At 44.6% G+C, this 14,904-nt stretch overlaps 1 protein-coding gene across 1 annotated transcript in view; it reads left to right on the plus strand.

Annotated features, from left to right (window-relative positions):
* Nucleotides 1-1,074: 1,074 nt before the first annotated feature.
* The window catches only part of LOC138579855 (complexin-3-like), a 123,473-nt gene continuing 109,643 nt past the window's right edge, over nucleotides 1,075-14,904 (plus strand). Inside the window, exon 1 of the mRNA XM_069650087.1 lies at nucleotides 1,075-1,228. The gene's annotated coding sequence lies outside the window, so the exon portion shown is untranslated. The remainder of the gene's footprint in view (nucleotides 1,229-14,904) is intronic.

Here is a 14,904-nt window from a genome sequence, read left to right on the forward strand (position 1 = left end):
ACTGTACTATGCTCTTCTGTAACTAGCGCCTAGATGCCCCAGGGCTTTGTGTGCTGAAATAATTGCAAAAATAAATTAAATAAATAAACATGTCTCTCATAATCCACCTTGGTGTGTGCAGCAAAATACTTTGATAATGCTTCTTATATCCCCCGAAACGTTGCCTTTTCCTCATCTACCAGCTCGTATAATGTCTCGCACAGCCGCTCCTACCAGCAGTATTAACATATTTTTCTTTCTCTCGTCATCCATGAGGCCCATGGCGCCGATATATACCTTGAAATCCTTGGCCCAGCAAATCCAATGAGTATGGTAAGAATAAGGAGGGTTTTTTTGCTCCTCCTGGGATCAGAGCCCCTCTGAGGCCCAGCAGCGAAAAGCACTCCTCCAGCTCATGATCTCCTGCAAGGGCAGGCGGATCCTTAAGGACATTTGAGGTTGGGGGAGCTTTGGCCGAAGAGTAGAGCTGGTTGGAAATAAGAGGGAAGCAAGGAATTGATGGCTGGTCGCTGCCCAAGAGGAACAATTTGCCAAAGTGAGTTTTTGCTGTGATGAAAATCATGTAGCAGTGAAATAGATGATTGATGTGGATTGCAATAAACCTGCAGCCTTTTTATGCCACAAAGAACCCACTGTCTCCATCCAACAGTTATGTATTTGTTACAGAGAAGGTACAACAATGGCAGCATGCAAAATGGGTGTTATGGCCTAGTGAGTGGACTAGTGCCCAGGTAATCTGAAACTCTTCTCTATGGAGAGTTAATTTCATTAACCTTGGAAGCATGAACGGCTAAACTGGACACGCGTGCCCAAACATCCTTACGGAGAAGTGCCCTCCTAGCATATGCAAAGCATGAGCTGGAGGTTTTTTTTTTTTAAATCTTCAGTACCATCTAACCGGAAGACATAATCTCCTTCCCGTGGAGTTCCGTGCTGCATCGTGCAATGGAACCTGGCCCCCGCGCGGCGCCTTTGTTGAGTCATAGTGTAATCCCCTGGAAAGTCACCTGGTAGGACACACTTGCCTTTATCCCTGCTTAGTGGGGATTGGCCAGAGAGCTTTTCTGTGCCCGTGGTTCAGCACGCGCCCCAGTCCACCCTAAGCAAGAGGAGAGAGTGCACAGAGGAGCACATATGGCCGCGAGGAAGCTGCAGAATCCGCACAGAACTGGGTGAGCTCGAGTGCAGCCGGCGAACAAGGCCCGGCCCTCGCCCTCAGGGCAGACAGGTATGTGCTGGACACTGCAGTGAATACCGGAAACCGCTAGGGGTGGGCTGCCGCGCATGACGCTCGACTGCACACAACACCGAATGAATAAAGGCGGGCCAGGGAGGAGATGTGGGGTCCAGGCCCTCTCAAATTTGGAAGCTTGTTTTATGGAACTCCTCAAACCTTTCTGCCCTTCCCTTCTCTCGTCTCATTGTCAGAGAGCCATGGTATCTATCATAAACAGGACTTTATAGAAGTACTTTGTACAACCGTGTCGCCTTCTTTTTTTAGAGAGCAATGCTATGCAGCCCCTTTCCACGCAGCGCCTCTGTTTCCCCTGGTGCCAGATGAAGAGGGCCCTGTAGGGTCTTAAAGGTACGTGTTGGGTAGAGAGTGGCCATTTTTGCGATTCTCGGTGCACCTGACGTTGCTATCAATGACCATTTCACTCTTTGTTTTGCGAATTGGGCCATAATGTCCAGCTCATCGCTTGTCAAACCTTCGTCTTCAAAGCGCCAAATACGTATGGACATTGCTAATGTTCGCATTTTTAAGCCTGTAATAGACCCTCAGAAGTGTAACGCCACGGCCCACCGTTGACTGATTCGTTTATCACTAAAAAGGCAAAAACGAAACCCTTTTAGAAAGGCGTTTGATCTTTTCGCAGGCAAACATAATGCCAATATTTTTGCAGCATGGCAGGTTTTAGCCACGGGATTGTTTCAAACGATAATAAAAGCAGGTGACTTTTCCTTGATAAAACAATGCTGAGTGTATACGGATTTCTGAAGCCGTTCCATTTCCATTTCACTTGCCAATACCACACACACCCAGCCTCCCTACCATGCATTTTGCACTTACAGTTACAGGCTTGCATTCATCACATTCAAAAGCATAACTACAACTTCCAGAATGCAAAGAAACACACATTGCTCTAACGGCCACCCGCTCCTAACGTTAGGGTGTAGTTAAATCTTTGTGATCAAGTTGCTACACACACTCTGCACTGCGATCTGCAATCACAGATCAAGTTGGCCAATGCCACATGCGAGCAACTCCTCCAGTCCAAATGTAATTGATCATCTATCTGCATGAGTCTGGGGGCTATGGTGATTGGCTCTGGGGGTTTATGATGATTGGTTCTGGGACTATAATGATTGTGTCTGGATGGGCCCTTAAATAGGGGCCTGGATTTGCCTATGGTGATTGTGTCCGGCTTATCCTACAAAGTGAGGTCTATATTGTGCCTGGGTGGGCGTAGGAAGAAGGGTATGCAAGGGGGTAGGTGCTGAATAGGAGGCTTGGGTCTAGACGGGTGCATACAAAGCGATGGGCTGGGTGAAGTTATGGAGAGGGGGTATTGGATTATATAAGAAGCAGGGGTCAAGTCCTAAATACAAAAGTGGGGGGACTCATTAACATACCAAATCAAGTGGGAGGATCCATTAACATATCAATTGAATGTGGCATCACCAGAAATTAGCATATCAAGGGGCCCTCCGTCCACCCGCGTGTACCCTCCACTAGAGCCATGATTAGGAGATGGTCGGATGGATTACAAATGAGGGCTAGGTGCTTGTGTGGGCTGTCGGTATTAGGACTAGAAGGTTGACAGCAGTGAGGTGGTAGGGGTGGGACCAGCAAGGACACAGGTGTCCTCCCCCTGAAGCAGCCGTCGGCTTCTGTGTGCCTGGGAAACAGCAGAGGGAGGAGTGAGCCAGCCTCTGGGGAGGAGCGTGTGGCCCAGACAACAGAGGGGGGAGCACGGCAGGCCCGGATAAGGCTATATCAAGGAAGCACCCAGGGTGAGGCAGATTGTGAGAACAGCGTAACGTAGCAACAGGAATGCACACGTTCCTACATGACCAGGGCTGAGATCTGCATAAGCCCAAAGTCTTGAAAATATTTTGCCTTGGGTTGCTTAAGCTATGTGTAAAATAGCACTGCCGTATAAGACAAAGGCAGTTTTCTGGAGTATACGGCTTGCATTCGAAGTCAATTGCATACCGCAATGCCTTGCTGATGTGGCTCTGAACTGGAGGTGAATTTCCAGCGATGGTTCCCAGGTGGCATTGTGGCATGTGACTTGGCTTAAATGGATTATTCTGCAAATATATATATATGTTCATAATCTCTATATAAATATGTTACTTTCATTTGAAAATGAAAGCTACACTACCATGCCTTGTCATATTTTATTAAAGAAATAGGCAATTATATGGTCACCTTTAACATGAAACTGTTACTGATTTCTCAAGCTTAAAAAGCCCTCTATTCCTCTTCTAACATTGAACACAGTTATCTATTCTGCTGCATGCACATTTTAAGATGATAAATTGGTTCAAATAATTCTCTCTTCGTAGATAGCAGAGTTATTCTGCTCTTGAATATGCCAGGCTAACAGTTTTTACACAGTTAAAAGTAATTACACTAGTAATAATAATCCTTCAATATAATAATATTTTATTCAACATGTCTAACATTTCATTACATAAAAAAGAAGCAGCTGCTGATTTCTTGAGATCTTGATAAAACAAAGAAGGAAACATCGCAACAGTACAAGATAAAAAGACAAAACCGTAAACAGAAATCTAAAATCGTCTATAATTTTGGGAAATTCATACAGTTGCATCTAATCGACCACGCACGTCCAATAATACCAGCAACGGCTCTCGTGGTGACAGAGTCAAATGCGCATTTAAAAATGATCAACGCATCCAACGTATTAAAAAACTTCTGAATGAGGCTAACAGTAAAATGCTGAATCTAAACTTCATATAGAGTAGTCTTTGCTTCTCTCTGGGCTGCCACACCAAATAATCTTCATAGCCCCATTCAGTTTTTAAAGGCAGGTGTGCCACTTGCCTGTTCTTTTAAGAAATGGTCCAATGCCTACACATTATACATTTCTTTTAGAAGGGAACAAGGGTTTTACTGAACATCTGTGCGTCTGCACCAGAGGACAGACAGATCCAACTCAATCAGCATATTTCTGTCTAACTTTCAATCATTTCTATTTTGGCATTTCATTTGTCTCTACCAATTCCCATAATACATCCTTGTGAAAGTTCAGATTGTGTAGTGTGTTAAGATATAGCCAAAATAAAATTGATCTAATAAAAGGGCTCATAAATCACGAGCCGGAGGCCAGGGTCTTAATACATTGGTGCAGTGGGCGTGTTATTAGGAAGCATTAGCATGTTTTTCAAAAATGCATTTTCCCCACCGCACATCATTGGGGTATGGCCCCATAATTTTGCACCATATAGGGTTACAGCACGGACCTGTGCTTTGTAGATCTATACAGCGGGTATGACTGCCCTCCTACCAAATCTGGCTGTGAAGCTTACTTTGGTACTCGATCTTTGTGCGAGTGTACACTTACTACACGCAAGTTGGCCTGTCCAGGTTCCTTTTGACGAGACTCTCAGGCCCAGACAAACAATCAACCTGTCTTGATTATTTTGTCATTGAACCTAGTGGATATTTTCATTGATATTATTGAGTGGCAAACCCTCAACAATGTCTAAGTCACATTCACTTCAAGATATCGAGCTCTGTGGAACTTTGATACAATTCCCAATTGTTTACCTGTTCCATCTGATGTCTGTGAAATTAAAACCACATCATCAAATAAAAAATTAATTAAAAAAAAAAAAACACATGATCGGCGGGAAGGAAAATGCCCACCCTGATACCTCCAATTTTGGGCGCATCACAATCAAGGTCCTGGATGAGCAATGCTACATTTTCTTATCTAGAATAAAAACAAGGGCAGATTATTAGCCCCTGTCTGGCTCCCTTGCCCATACTGAATGCCTTCGTGCATTCACCTTTACAACTGTGCCTCACTATTGCTGTGTTGTTCCTATATAATAATTGGATCATTGCTAGAAGGGGCGGTGGAACTGCTTTGCCGTTTAGAATTTGCCACAAGATAGCCCTACCCACGCTGTCGAAGAATTGTTTCAAAATCGATAAAGACCAGATTCAAAAAGGCATTTTCTTTTGGCTAATGATTTTTGATAATAGGGCAGTTATTAAAAGACCATGCTCTGCTCTATTGTACCTTTATTCGGTCAAAAACCTCCTTGCAGAATGCTTTCTGGGCCGGATACAGATACTAAATCGTCAAGCTTATTCATTATGTATCATCTAACAGCTGCACAAAATCTCTCAAATACTTACTGAGTCCTTCATGTAAGAAAATGCAAGACAAATGTGCATTTGGCAAAACATGTATTTCAATTTTCGGGGCAGGATTAGCTGATTTGCAGTGTCTATTTGCTGGCAACTCTCTCCACAGCATCTGGCATCAGCATCTCTATTGTGTGCCTGCAGGCTCATTGCTTCATATCACTGTCTCTTTCCATTTCTCCCCCCAACCCCCCCTCTGATTATGGGGGTTCTTGTATGCTGTTTGATTAGCTGGCATTAAGCCCAACACATCTTACAGATCTTTTGACAAGTGCCTGTTATCATAATGAAGATTGCGACATGCCAGGCACTTCCACCTGGAACATATCTATGTGAACAATACACCCAGATATCCAATACATTCTGTAGTGCGTTATGCAGACACTCCTAGCTTCGAGGCAGTTGAATCGATCGATGCTTGAGTTGAAGCAATGTTTAATCTAATACAGTGATCACTGTTTTATCAATATTTAAATCATCTGCCAATGGTTTGGTTGCTAAAATATACAAACATTACTTTATTCTTAGTCGATTTAGCTTTCACTGCAGACAAGTTCACATTACATATTTGGCACATGCCCATGTCATTCTAAAGAGGCTTGCAATTTTCCTAAAGATGGTTGCTCCCTTCCGAATTTCCATTGGCAAGAATGGATGTAAATGTTGTGTCCTGCCATTGGAGCCCTTCAAAAAAAGCAAAAACACACCCTCAGTGCATCTAACTGCCAGTGGTATAATGAGCACTGAAAATGCACGCGGGTGTGTGCATGACGTCTAATAAGCTCCAACCCCATGTGCATGTTAGGCATGTGTTTAGGAGAAGTCTATCAGCTATAAGACTTCTTCACCACGAAGTTGAATTAAACAACACTATAATAACATAACATGTAACATATATAACACACTCAAGTTTGCAGGCATAAGTGTGTTGTTCCCTGTACCCAACCAGCAAAACCTTCGGTATCCTCTGCATAGGTCTGTAACCGGGTGTTATGACATGAATCGGATGAAATACGACCAGGGAGAATTGTAGCTCCTTAACTATAATGCTCTCTAGCACATCTGATAGAGTGTGCTAGATGGCAATCAGCCTAAAGATGACCAAAATGCGGGACAGTAATGACTTCTCAGCACATGTGTCCTTTTAATGGGATGGAATCTTTACTTCTCAGAACTGCACTACCTTTGGCGGGAGTTTGTAATCCATAGTGCTCTTAATCTGGCACCTTTCACTGACACTTATTTGCCATGTCTGAGAAGTGACTAATACTGACCTTTTATAGGTACATACTAAATTGTTTTTCCATATAGGCTAGTATAGTCTTATACTAAGCAGAACCAGTCAAATCCTGAGCATGCCTGCAGTGTGAGTGGTACTACCCTAGCTGTGTTGGTCTTGCAGATTCACTCTCGTGTTAAAGGTCAATAATTTGAAACACCTTCTGAAAAGATCATTGTTTTAACCAGTAGTTCCCAGATTTCAATACGAGTGAACCAGCTTCCAGGCTTAAAGTATATATTGGGGGAGAACAGGGGTGGGGTGGGGCATGACCATGTGTGGTTTAGGTGTTCTCTCCTCTCCTCCTCCTCTCCATGCTACAGGTTCAAATCCCATCTACGATGACTTAACCTTCCAACTCGGGCACTTCTCAATATGGCTTTTAAGTCTATTTATGGGACAATAGTCACCCTTTTCGTCAGGGCTTCAATCTTTTTTTATTTTGTTCTGAAGTTGCATTAAGAGCGTTTGGAATTGTGAGCATCTGAAAGAAAGTTGGAGACATGCATGAGTGCAATCTCGGTGGTGTGTTTACTACAAAATAATTTTGACGTGGATCTTCTAGGCCATTACCCTCAAAGTACTTAGTGATTTGGTTGATGACCACCCGGTCATGAGTGTTTAGATAATGGTGTAGCAGAGAAATCGGGAGATAGTTCTCCATGACGTTTGGGTCGGCAGAGGGATTCTTCAAAATGGGTAGAACATTTTCAGTTTTAAAGGAGACATGGATGATTCCAGCAGGGAGAGACAGTTTAAAGAGCTCAAAGAGATTAGCACAGGTAACTGGGGCTACATTTTTGAACATTTGAGGGGCAAACTGTAGTGCAAGACTGGTAAGTACTATGAAGGATGGGTTCTAATTCAGTAGGAGATAGGGAAGATGTAGTCCAGAGTAGAAGAGTTATGGGGAGAGGTGGTTGGGGTGGGCTTAGGAGGGCTGGGAGAGTGACACATTTTAGAGATTTTAGAGGAAAATTACTGAGCAATGTCACTAGCAGAGGGATTCAGGCAATAGATATTGGCTTGTGAGGTATGAGCAAAGCTTGGAGGATAGATGCACATTTGAGGAGATTAGGTTTGTGAAGTAAGAGGATTTGGCAGAGCCCAGTGCAAAATAAAGATGAATTCTTGTAGGTAGGGCGTACTGTGAGGATCCGCGATTTGCACCAGCATCCCAAGCATTTTTGTTTTGAGCGGATATTGTTGATAAGAACGAGCCATAAGTGTGTTGTGAAAGTCAGAAAAAGCACAGCCAACGGAAGCATGAATATGAGGGAGACATGAGAGGGGGATTTAAATGTGTGGTATGCTCTACCTAATATTAATTCTGTATAACACGCTTAATATCAGAGACCAGCCTCTAAGCACAGGACCGGGATTTGAACCTGGGTTGCTCTACACTATCTTGCTTCCAAGACAAATGCATTGCCCCTGAGCTATCTTCCCACCGATGATGCTACAGGTTAGTTAGTGAAAGCTGGGTAAAATGAAATGAGCACCAAACTCAGTGTGCATTATGTGCTTTGTGACTTATGCATACAGCCCTTTCATCACAGACGCATTTGCCAAATATAAAGATCTGTGATAATGTTCCCAAAGTGCACTGAGATTTAATGCAAAGCAGTCAAGCTCGTAACCCGATGGTGCTGTTTGTCCTACCCTCTTTTTCTCATAAGAGTATTTTGAAAAGGTACAATCGGAGTGTATATCAGACTTCCCATCTTCAAATGATAACCTTTTATCAGAAAATAATTTAAATGGGTATTCTACATTTTGGGAATGTGCTTTGTTCAATAGTACAAGTGTAACATTCATATTGTGACAGCGATTTATTCTTGAATTGATTGTTAGTAATGAACATTGTAAAAAGGACCAGTTTACATTGTTAATATGATCAAATAATCTCTTTTAGGTTATTTTACCAAGAATACATACTAGTTTTTCTCTCCCAAAGGTTCTCCGTTTGTGGAAAGGGTTGCACTCAGATTGAACCCACTTATCCCTTTCTTCCACACCAAAACTAATAATTAAAAATAACAAAAGAAGAAACCTAGTTTTAGGCTGCGCATCCTGGTCCTTTCATGTTCCCTTAGAAATCCTCTAAGAACCCGAGGATCCACTTCCTATTATCTCCCCAGCTGTTTGGGCAATGTGCCCTCAGTGTAATGGCAACTTTCTTGCAAAACAGACACAAGAGCCATGCAAGTCTCCAAAAAGCAGGCGATCGAAGGTCAATCCTCTGATGGAAATTCTGTTACTGGCCTGCCCAAAAAAGCGACACCACCTAACTCGTAATGACGGCCACAGAGTGAGACAGACATATAAAGAAAGCGGGAGGCGTATGATACTCTGGGCACAGCTAGGATATATGTACACCTCTCTTCTTAGGAATTCTCTTCATATGGGAAACTGAGTATTTGCTCGAGACCCTGGTTAAAATCCTGCGTGGGAAAACAAAACCTTCTAGCCAGGGTCTTCATAGCCAAACCCTGAGGCTGTCCAAATTAGTATATTTGGTTCAATGTTACATTGGGGTGGCTCTAGCAAAGGTGCACCTCACAAGAATTTCACCCATGTTGAAAAAGACACTGAGTGAGAGAGAACAAGAGAGCACAGAGGAAGTGAGAGAGAGAAAAAGAGAGGGAGAGACAGGGAGAGATCATCTTATGATACACCCGGTACAGTTAGTATGCCCAAAGTCTTCTTCCTATACTGTCATTTAGAAAGATAGCCCATGAGTCTACTGCAGACCTCTGTGTGTAACCTCTTGGTGAAACGTGTGTATGTCTGCTCCCGTATACCACCAGTGTCCTTGTAATATCTCTCACACCAAACCATCAAAAAATTATGTTATTGTTAACTTTACTGAAAATCAAATCAAAACATTGAAAACAATAGAAAATCATCCTTTGTAACATACCATTGGAGTGATGCACTTTCCAAGACAGTTTACAGACCTCACTATCCCGTGAAGTCCTTCATGGGGGGGCTTTTACATAAGAATTAAGGACCAGACAGAAGCAGTGGACATTGGTACATAATTTCCTCCTCCCTCCAGACTTATAGGACTTCTGCACCCCAAAACTGATTACACAGTATGTTTTGCAAATGGGTACCTTGTATGCAGGTATGACTTGAGCACAGGCAGGGGAGTTGCTAGGTCTGGAAAAGACCCGGGGCTAAGCTGATGTCGGAACTGTTGGGACTGGGGGCTAGCTGGTCTTTTGGCTGTAGCTCCGGAGATTCTATCCGGGGCTACAATCAAAAGATCAGGCACAGGCCCCGCCAGCCACCCCACCATTGTCTCCCCGTTCTTCGGTTAGCAGCGCAGCAAGGGTACCTCTTCATTAACCTCCTAAATGTTCAATTTTGGAAGGTCTTAGCTGCAACACTTGGGAAAGCGAGAGTAACTGGCAAGAACATAGCCTTGCACTCCTTCAAGATTGGTGCAGCCACAAGAGCATACAAGGAGGGAAGGACAGAAGGGCATGATCCAAGGGGTCAGTGAAAGTCCAAAGCATACACACACTACATTAGAACCTAGCTCATCATTGAGTCCTTGTTGAGTCCTCTCCACCAGTTCTGCTCTTGGGTTACACAAAAAGAACATTGATTTCTTATGTAGTGTTCATAAAGAAGTACTAGTCGCTCATTAGCCTCTTTTTTTTTTATCCCCCACAGGGCGAAAAGATTTGGTATGGGTTATTAAGGTCTGCCTGTAGGGATCTTGGGTGGAAGGACAACCAAGGGCTTGGTTTCCCTTGGAGATCCTGCCACGAAATGGGCTAATTTTCTTTGGTCCATTTAAATATAACTTAGAAAATCCCCCGAAGCAATCATAGTAATCCACCTGGGGGGCAAAGACTTAGCAACCATGGGCAGGGGTGTTTGCTATCTGAGATTAGCCACAAAGCAGCTGCTGGACCGGGTGGAAGTGTTCTGGTCAGAATCATACCACAGGAAGTTTGGCAGTTTGGCAAAGTGCTAGGTCCCCCGCAGCAATCAAACTTTCTTGAAGGTGCCTTAACTCGGCAGTGGAGATATTGATTAAAGCAGAGGCCTGGGTTTCGTTGGGCACACCTTTATTACTTCCAGGGGTTCTGATAATGTTACCCCGGGTGGTACACACTTGTCGGATGCAGGCACAGATCTGGTTAGAAGGAATATCAGAGAGAGCTTTTCAAGATTGGGCTGTAGCTAAGGCCTGGGTGAACGGTGCAGGTGGGCACCTCATGTGTCGCAGGAGGCTCCCCTAGGGTTTGGCCGAGGTACAGGGCGATGACAGGTGACTGACCATCAAGTGGAACTGCAAGCCGGCAAAACACCCTGCAGTCACAATGCGGAATGTACGGTGGAAAACATGGTAAATACGATGGTGCTCAATGAAGCCACTGATCTAATGCTGACGTGGCCCTCTACCAGGGCATGATTGGTTATTAAGCTGGAAATTAAGTCTTACCAAGAGGAAATTAATTTCAGTGGCATAATCAACTTCTCTTTAAGAATCCAATGGCTGCCTGCACTGCACGAGACTTTCAATGCAGATCCATGTTAAGAAATAAGCCTGTCCTAGTCCATGACATGCAAAGTATGAATCCGCTCTGTAATATTAGCAAATAAATGCTGAAGCCGGGCGTCGTGCACTTTCAGGCTAGATGCATCGAATTCCACCACACCCACCCCAATTAGGTAGGATAGACGTTGTAATTCACAAGGCTTGCCATTTGAGATCCTCTATGCCAACACAAGAACAATCCTTCCCCATCTCAGCCAGCCTACCATGGCCCTCAATCGAGGCCACCCAGCATCTCATGGGGAATGCCCTCCTTACATGCAGAGGTCGATCGACACAGAGGGCAAGCGCCACTGTGGGTGCAGGTAGAGATGGCCATGGCAGCCCTAGCTTGCCCCCAACATCCAGGGGCCCTCACCATCTGGGGGTATCTCAGGCTGGATGGAGTGTGCCTTTCTTGCTGCCCTGGAATGTTTGGATGTTTTCCTATTGGAACTGCTTTGAAATTGACATAGCACACATTCTCTCCCGCATGCACACAATACTGGTCAATTGGCACAAGGGTGTCCCTTGTGAGCAGTAGCACCACGACAAGGTTTGACCATCTGCTACTGGACATTCGCACCATTCACACCGCATTCAACCAAAACAACACCGGCCTTCAGTGCACGAAAGCAGGGGCCATCATCAAAAGGGGAGAGAATAATGCAGGTATGCGAGAGGGGAGGAGCTGTCAGGTGGTTAAGTGCATGCATGGAGGGACCCACTGAATAGGAGGGTTCCGGGACAACTAAAAGAGGCACAAAGGTACAGGGAAGAATAAGTGGGCATACAAATAATGAAAACCAGTAAAAGCATGCAAACAGGAAACTACACAATTTAGAATTACAGAACTGTAACCCCATGGGGCAAATTTAATTACTATTTATACAAGGTAAAAGATAGCGAAAAAAGAGAAAAGAGGGTGACAGACTGCTAACTTAGTACCAGAAGAAATCTAGCCCAGATATGCCACCTTCCCAACTAACCGGAGCTCCTATTAGTGTAAACACCCCAACTAATCTCCTGTGCCCATTACCATGTATTGAAGGCAAATGCAGGGGGAAGAGTTGCTCAAGTGGACTTCCAGCCAGGCTGCAGTAAATAAATGTAATGAAATAAAAGCAGTCACTCCACATTGACACCATTCACACCGGTACCGATCCACCATTCACAACAAGAGGCCTCACACCTAACTTTGAGCTTGTGCCAGCCAATGGAAAGCTCATACAGATGTCCTTGCGACATGGTGATGCTTACCACCGTGCAGCTTCCGGAGATGGGCGAGAAAGGGTGGGTTAGGAAGGGGCCACCCCGGCAAGGGACCGCTTTAATTTATGAGTGGAATAGGGCTGCCATGGGGACTGCGCGCATTAGAAGCTTATGTACCTAATCTAGAGGAGCGATATAGCAGCTGTCAGGGGGCTTGCAGGGAGTTAGGCATGCTTTGAAGTGAGTTAGTGGGATGCAATAGTCAAGAGATAAGAAGTCATGGCACTTATCGTGATTAGTTGAGTCGTTCCACCTAGCCCATCTAAGGGCAGGCCGCATCTTAACGCCTATCTACAGCCCTACAGCTTCCACCCATCTTCCATCTCCTTTGCTCTAAACACAGGGGCTCGTTGGTTGAGGCGAGGCTCAACCGTCAGTTTTAAATCCCCCCTCGCTATAGCCAGGATATATAGCCCTGAAGCCAGTGATGTCACAGAGCAAAGGCTGATGACATGGCTGCCTGTGTCATAAGGGGCTGCTGGGGGCAGGGAGGACATGGGTGGAGGGGCTCAGGAAGAGGAGACATAATGTAACTGGACACTGGTGGTGGGGGAATGTCTCATTACAAGATTCAATAACAGACTCAAAACGTTTGTGATGGTTTTTCAGATATTCCATTTAGATTCAATTGCTTTAGCATTTTCCAGATTATATTTTCGATGCGAAAGAAAGAATGGCAGACCCATGTCAAGGACCATAAAGAACAACCCTACAGCAGGCATCTGTTTGGAATTTCATATACAAGGTGGATTCTCTTGATGGAAAGTTAAGATGTATTTAAAGACAGTGGCGACTAAAAGTGTCTTCTCTTTACGGTATTGAGCCAAACAGTTCAGTTTTGAAATTGACAAACATTCGGCAGAGTGTAGTACTGCCTTTTCAGAGTCCACCTCACTTATCAGAGCCCCAACTGAATATCATCACTTTGGGGTAACGCACAAGCAGGGAACGTAAACCCTAGAGAGAACAGGCACCGGAAATAGAAAGCTTGACAATGAACCAAAACAACCAGTATCAGATTAAAACCTGTGGAGGCCCCTAAGGCAGTCAAATGTCGGGGCCCCCCTCACAAATTATCTCCTTAATTTTCTGCACTGATTTATTTTGATCTGTTGTCGCGGGGCCCCTAAAACGAGTGGGGCCCATAAGCCAGTGCTTATTTGGCTTAATGGTTAATCCGGCACTGAAAACAGCAAATCTAAACTGCCAATCATTCTGATAAAGTATGTTCATTTATAGAGAACACTTTTTCCTGAAAAAAAAGGCCTCTTGGAGCAGAGAAACTACGAGAAACAACAAAGAACTGTCTGTGGGCAGAGCTAGTTCTTGATCTCTTGACATGCCGAGTGAGACAGATCTGATAAAAGAAGGCATGACAATTTCCTAATGCCAGAGGCCTGTACTGTGGGATAGGTGATTTTCCTCTAAGTTAGTGGTCCTGAGCCCAATGGTAGAGTGTCTAATTGAAGGGCCTGCTAATATAACCTGTGCAGCAGGAGAAGAAGAGACCTCACCAGGGGGTTACTGTAACAGAGCTTATCCATGTCTCCTTAGAATGCATGTGGTTAGAACCTGCATTCCAAGCTTGCTGATTGGTTTGAGAGCTGGAAGAAGAACAAAGGAGGACCGTGAAATGCATGCCTTTACTGGTGTTTATGGCATGGATTTTGCACTTTCCAGTTGTCTCAAGAGAAGAAAATGCGCTCTGATTAGGGCCCTTTTCAGCATGATTGGTGTTTCTAGACCAATCAGGATATTGAAATTCTGGGCAATTCCAGGCACTATCCACGGGTAGTTGCCCAGAACTTCAGATTACTGGGTGCTCCATTCACAGAGCCTTCTCCTTGTCGTGCTGGCCCAGCTCGTCTCCTTCAGGCCCTCTTCTCAGCTCATGCCAGCCTGTTGCCTTGGGCCCAGTTTGTCAGCACTCCTCATCATGCTGCAAGCTGCTCTCCTGACCACACTAGTTGCCAGCTCACCTCTGCGTCGTCTTCTTCAGAGAAGAGGGGGAAATGCATATAGAAGACTCCTCGGCCTATTGCACTGCCCGTGCATCTGTGTCTATACAACTGGAACAATACATGGGATCCTTAGAATTGCCCTGCTGAGCAAATAGGTCCACAGTTGGAAACCCAAATTAATTTCAGATCCTCCTGAATGTGCTGATGGAAAGGCCCATTCCCAAGAAAGATGGGAAACCCCGGTCTTTCTGTCTCGGAAGGTGTCTACTTTGAAACTGGCCTAAGAGTTGGTGCAAATGAGGCAATTGTCCAGGTTGGGGTGTGGGCCTACTTTATTTTGGATAGATTAGTCCTTAGGGAAAAGGACCCTGTGCTCTGTGATGTGTCAAAGAACTTACAGCACATTCATCACGTAGATTGGTTAACAAAC

The sequence above is a fragment of the Ambystoma mexicanum genome, chromosome 1p (assembly GCF_040938575.1).
Source record: "Ambystoma mexicanum isolate Mex_15411 chromosome 1p, UKY_AmexF1_1, whole genome shotgun sequence".
NCBI lineage: Eukaryota > Metazoa > Chordata > Amphibia > Caudata > Ambystomatidae > Ambystoma > Ambystoma mexicanum.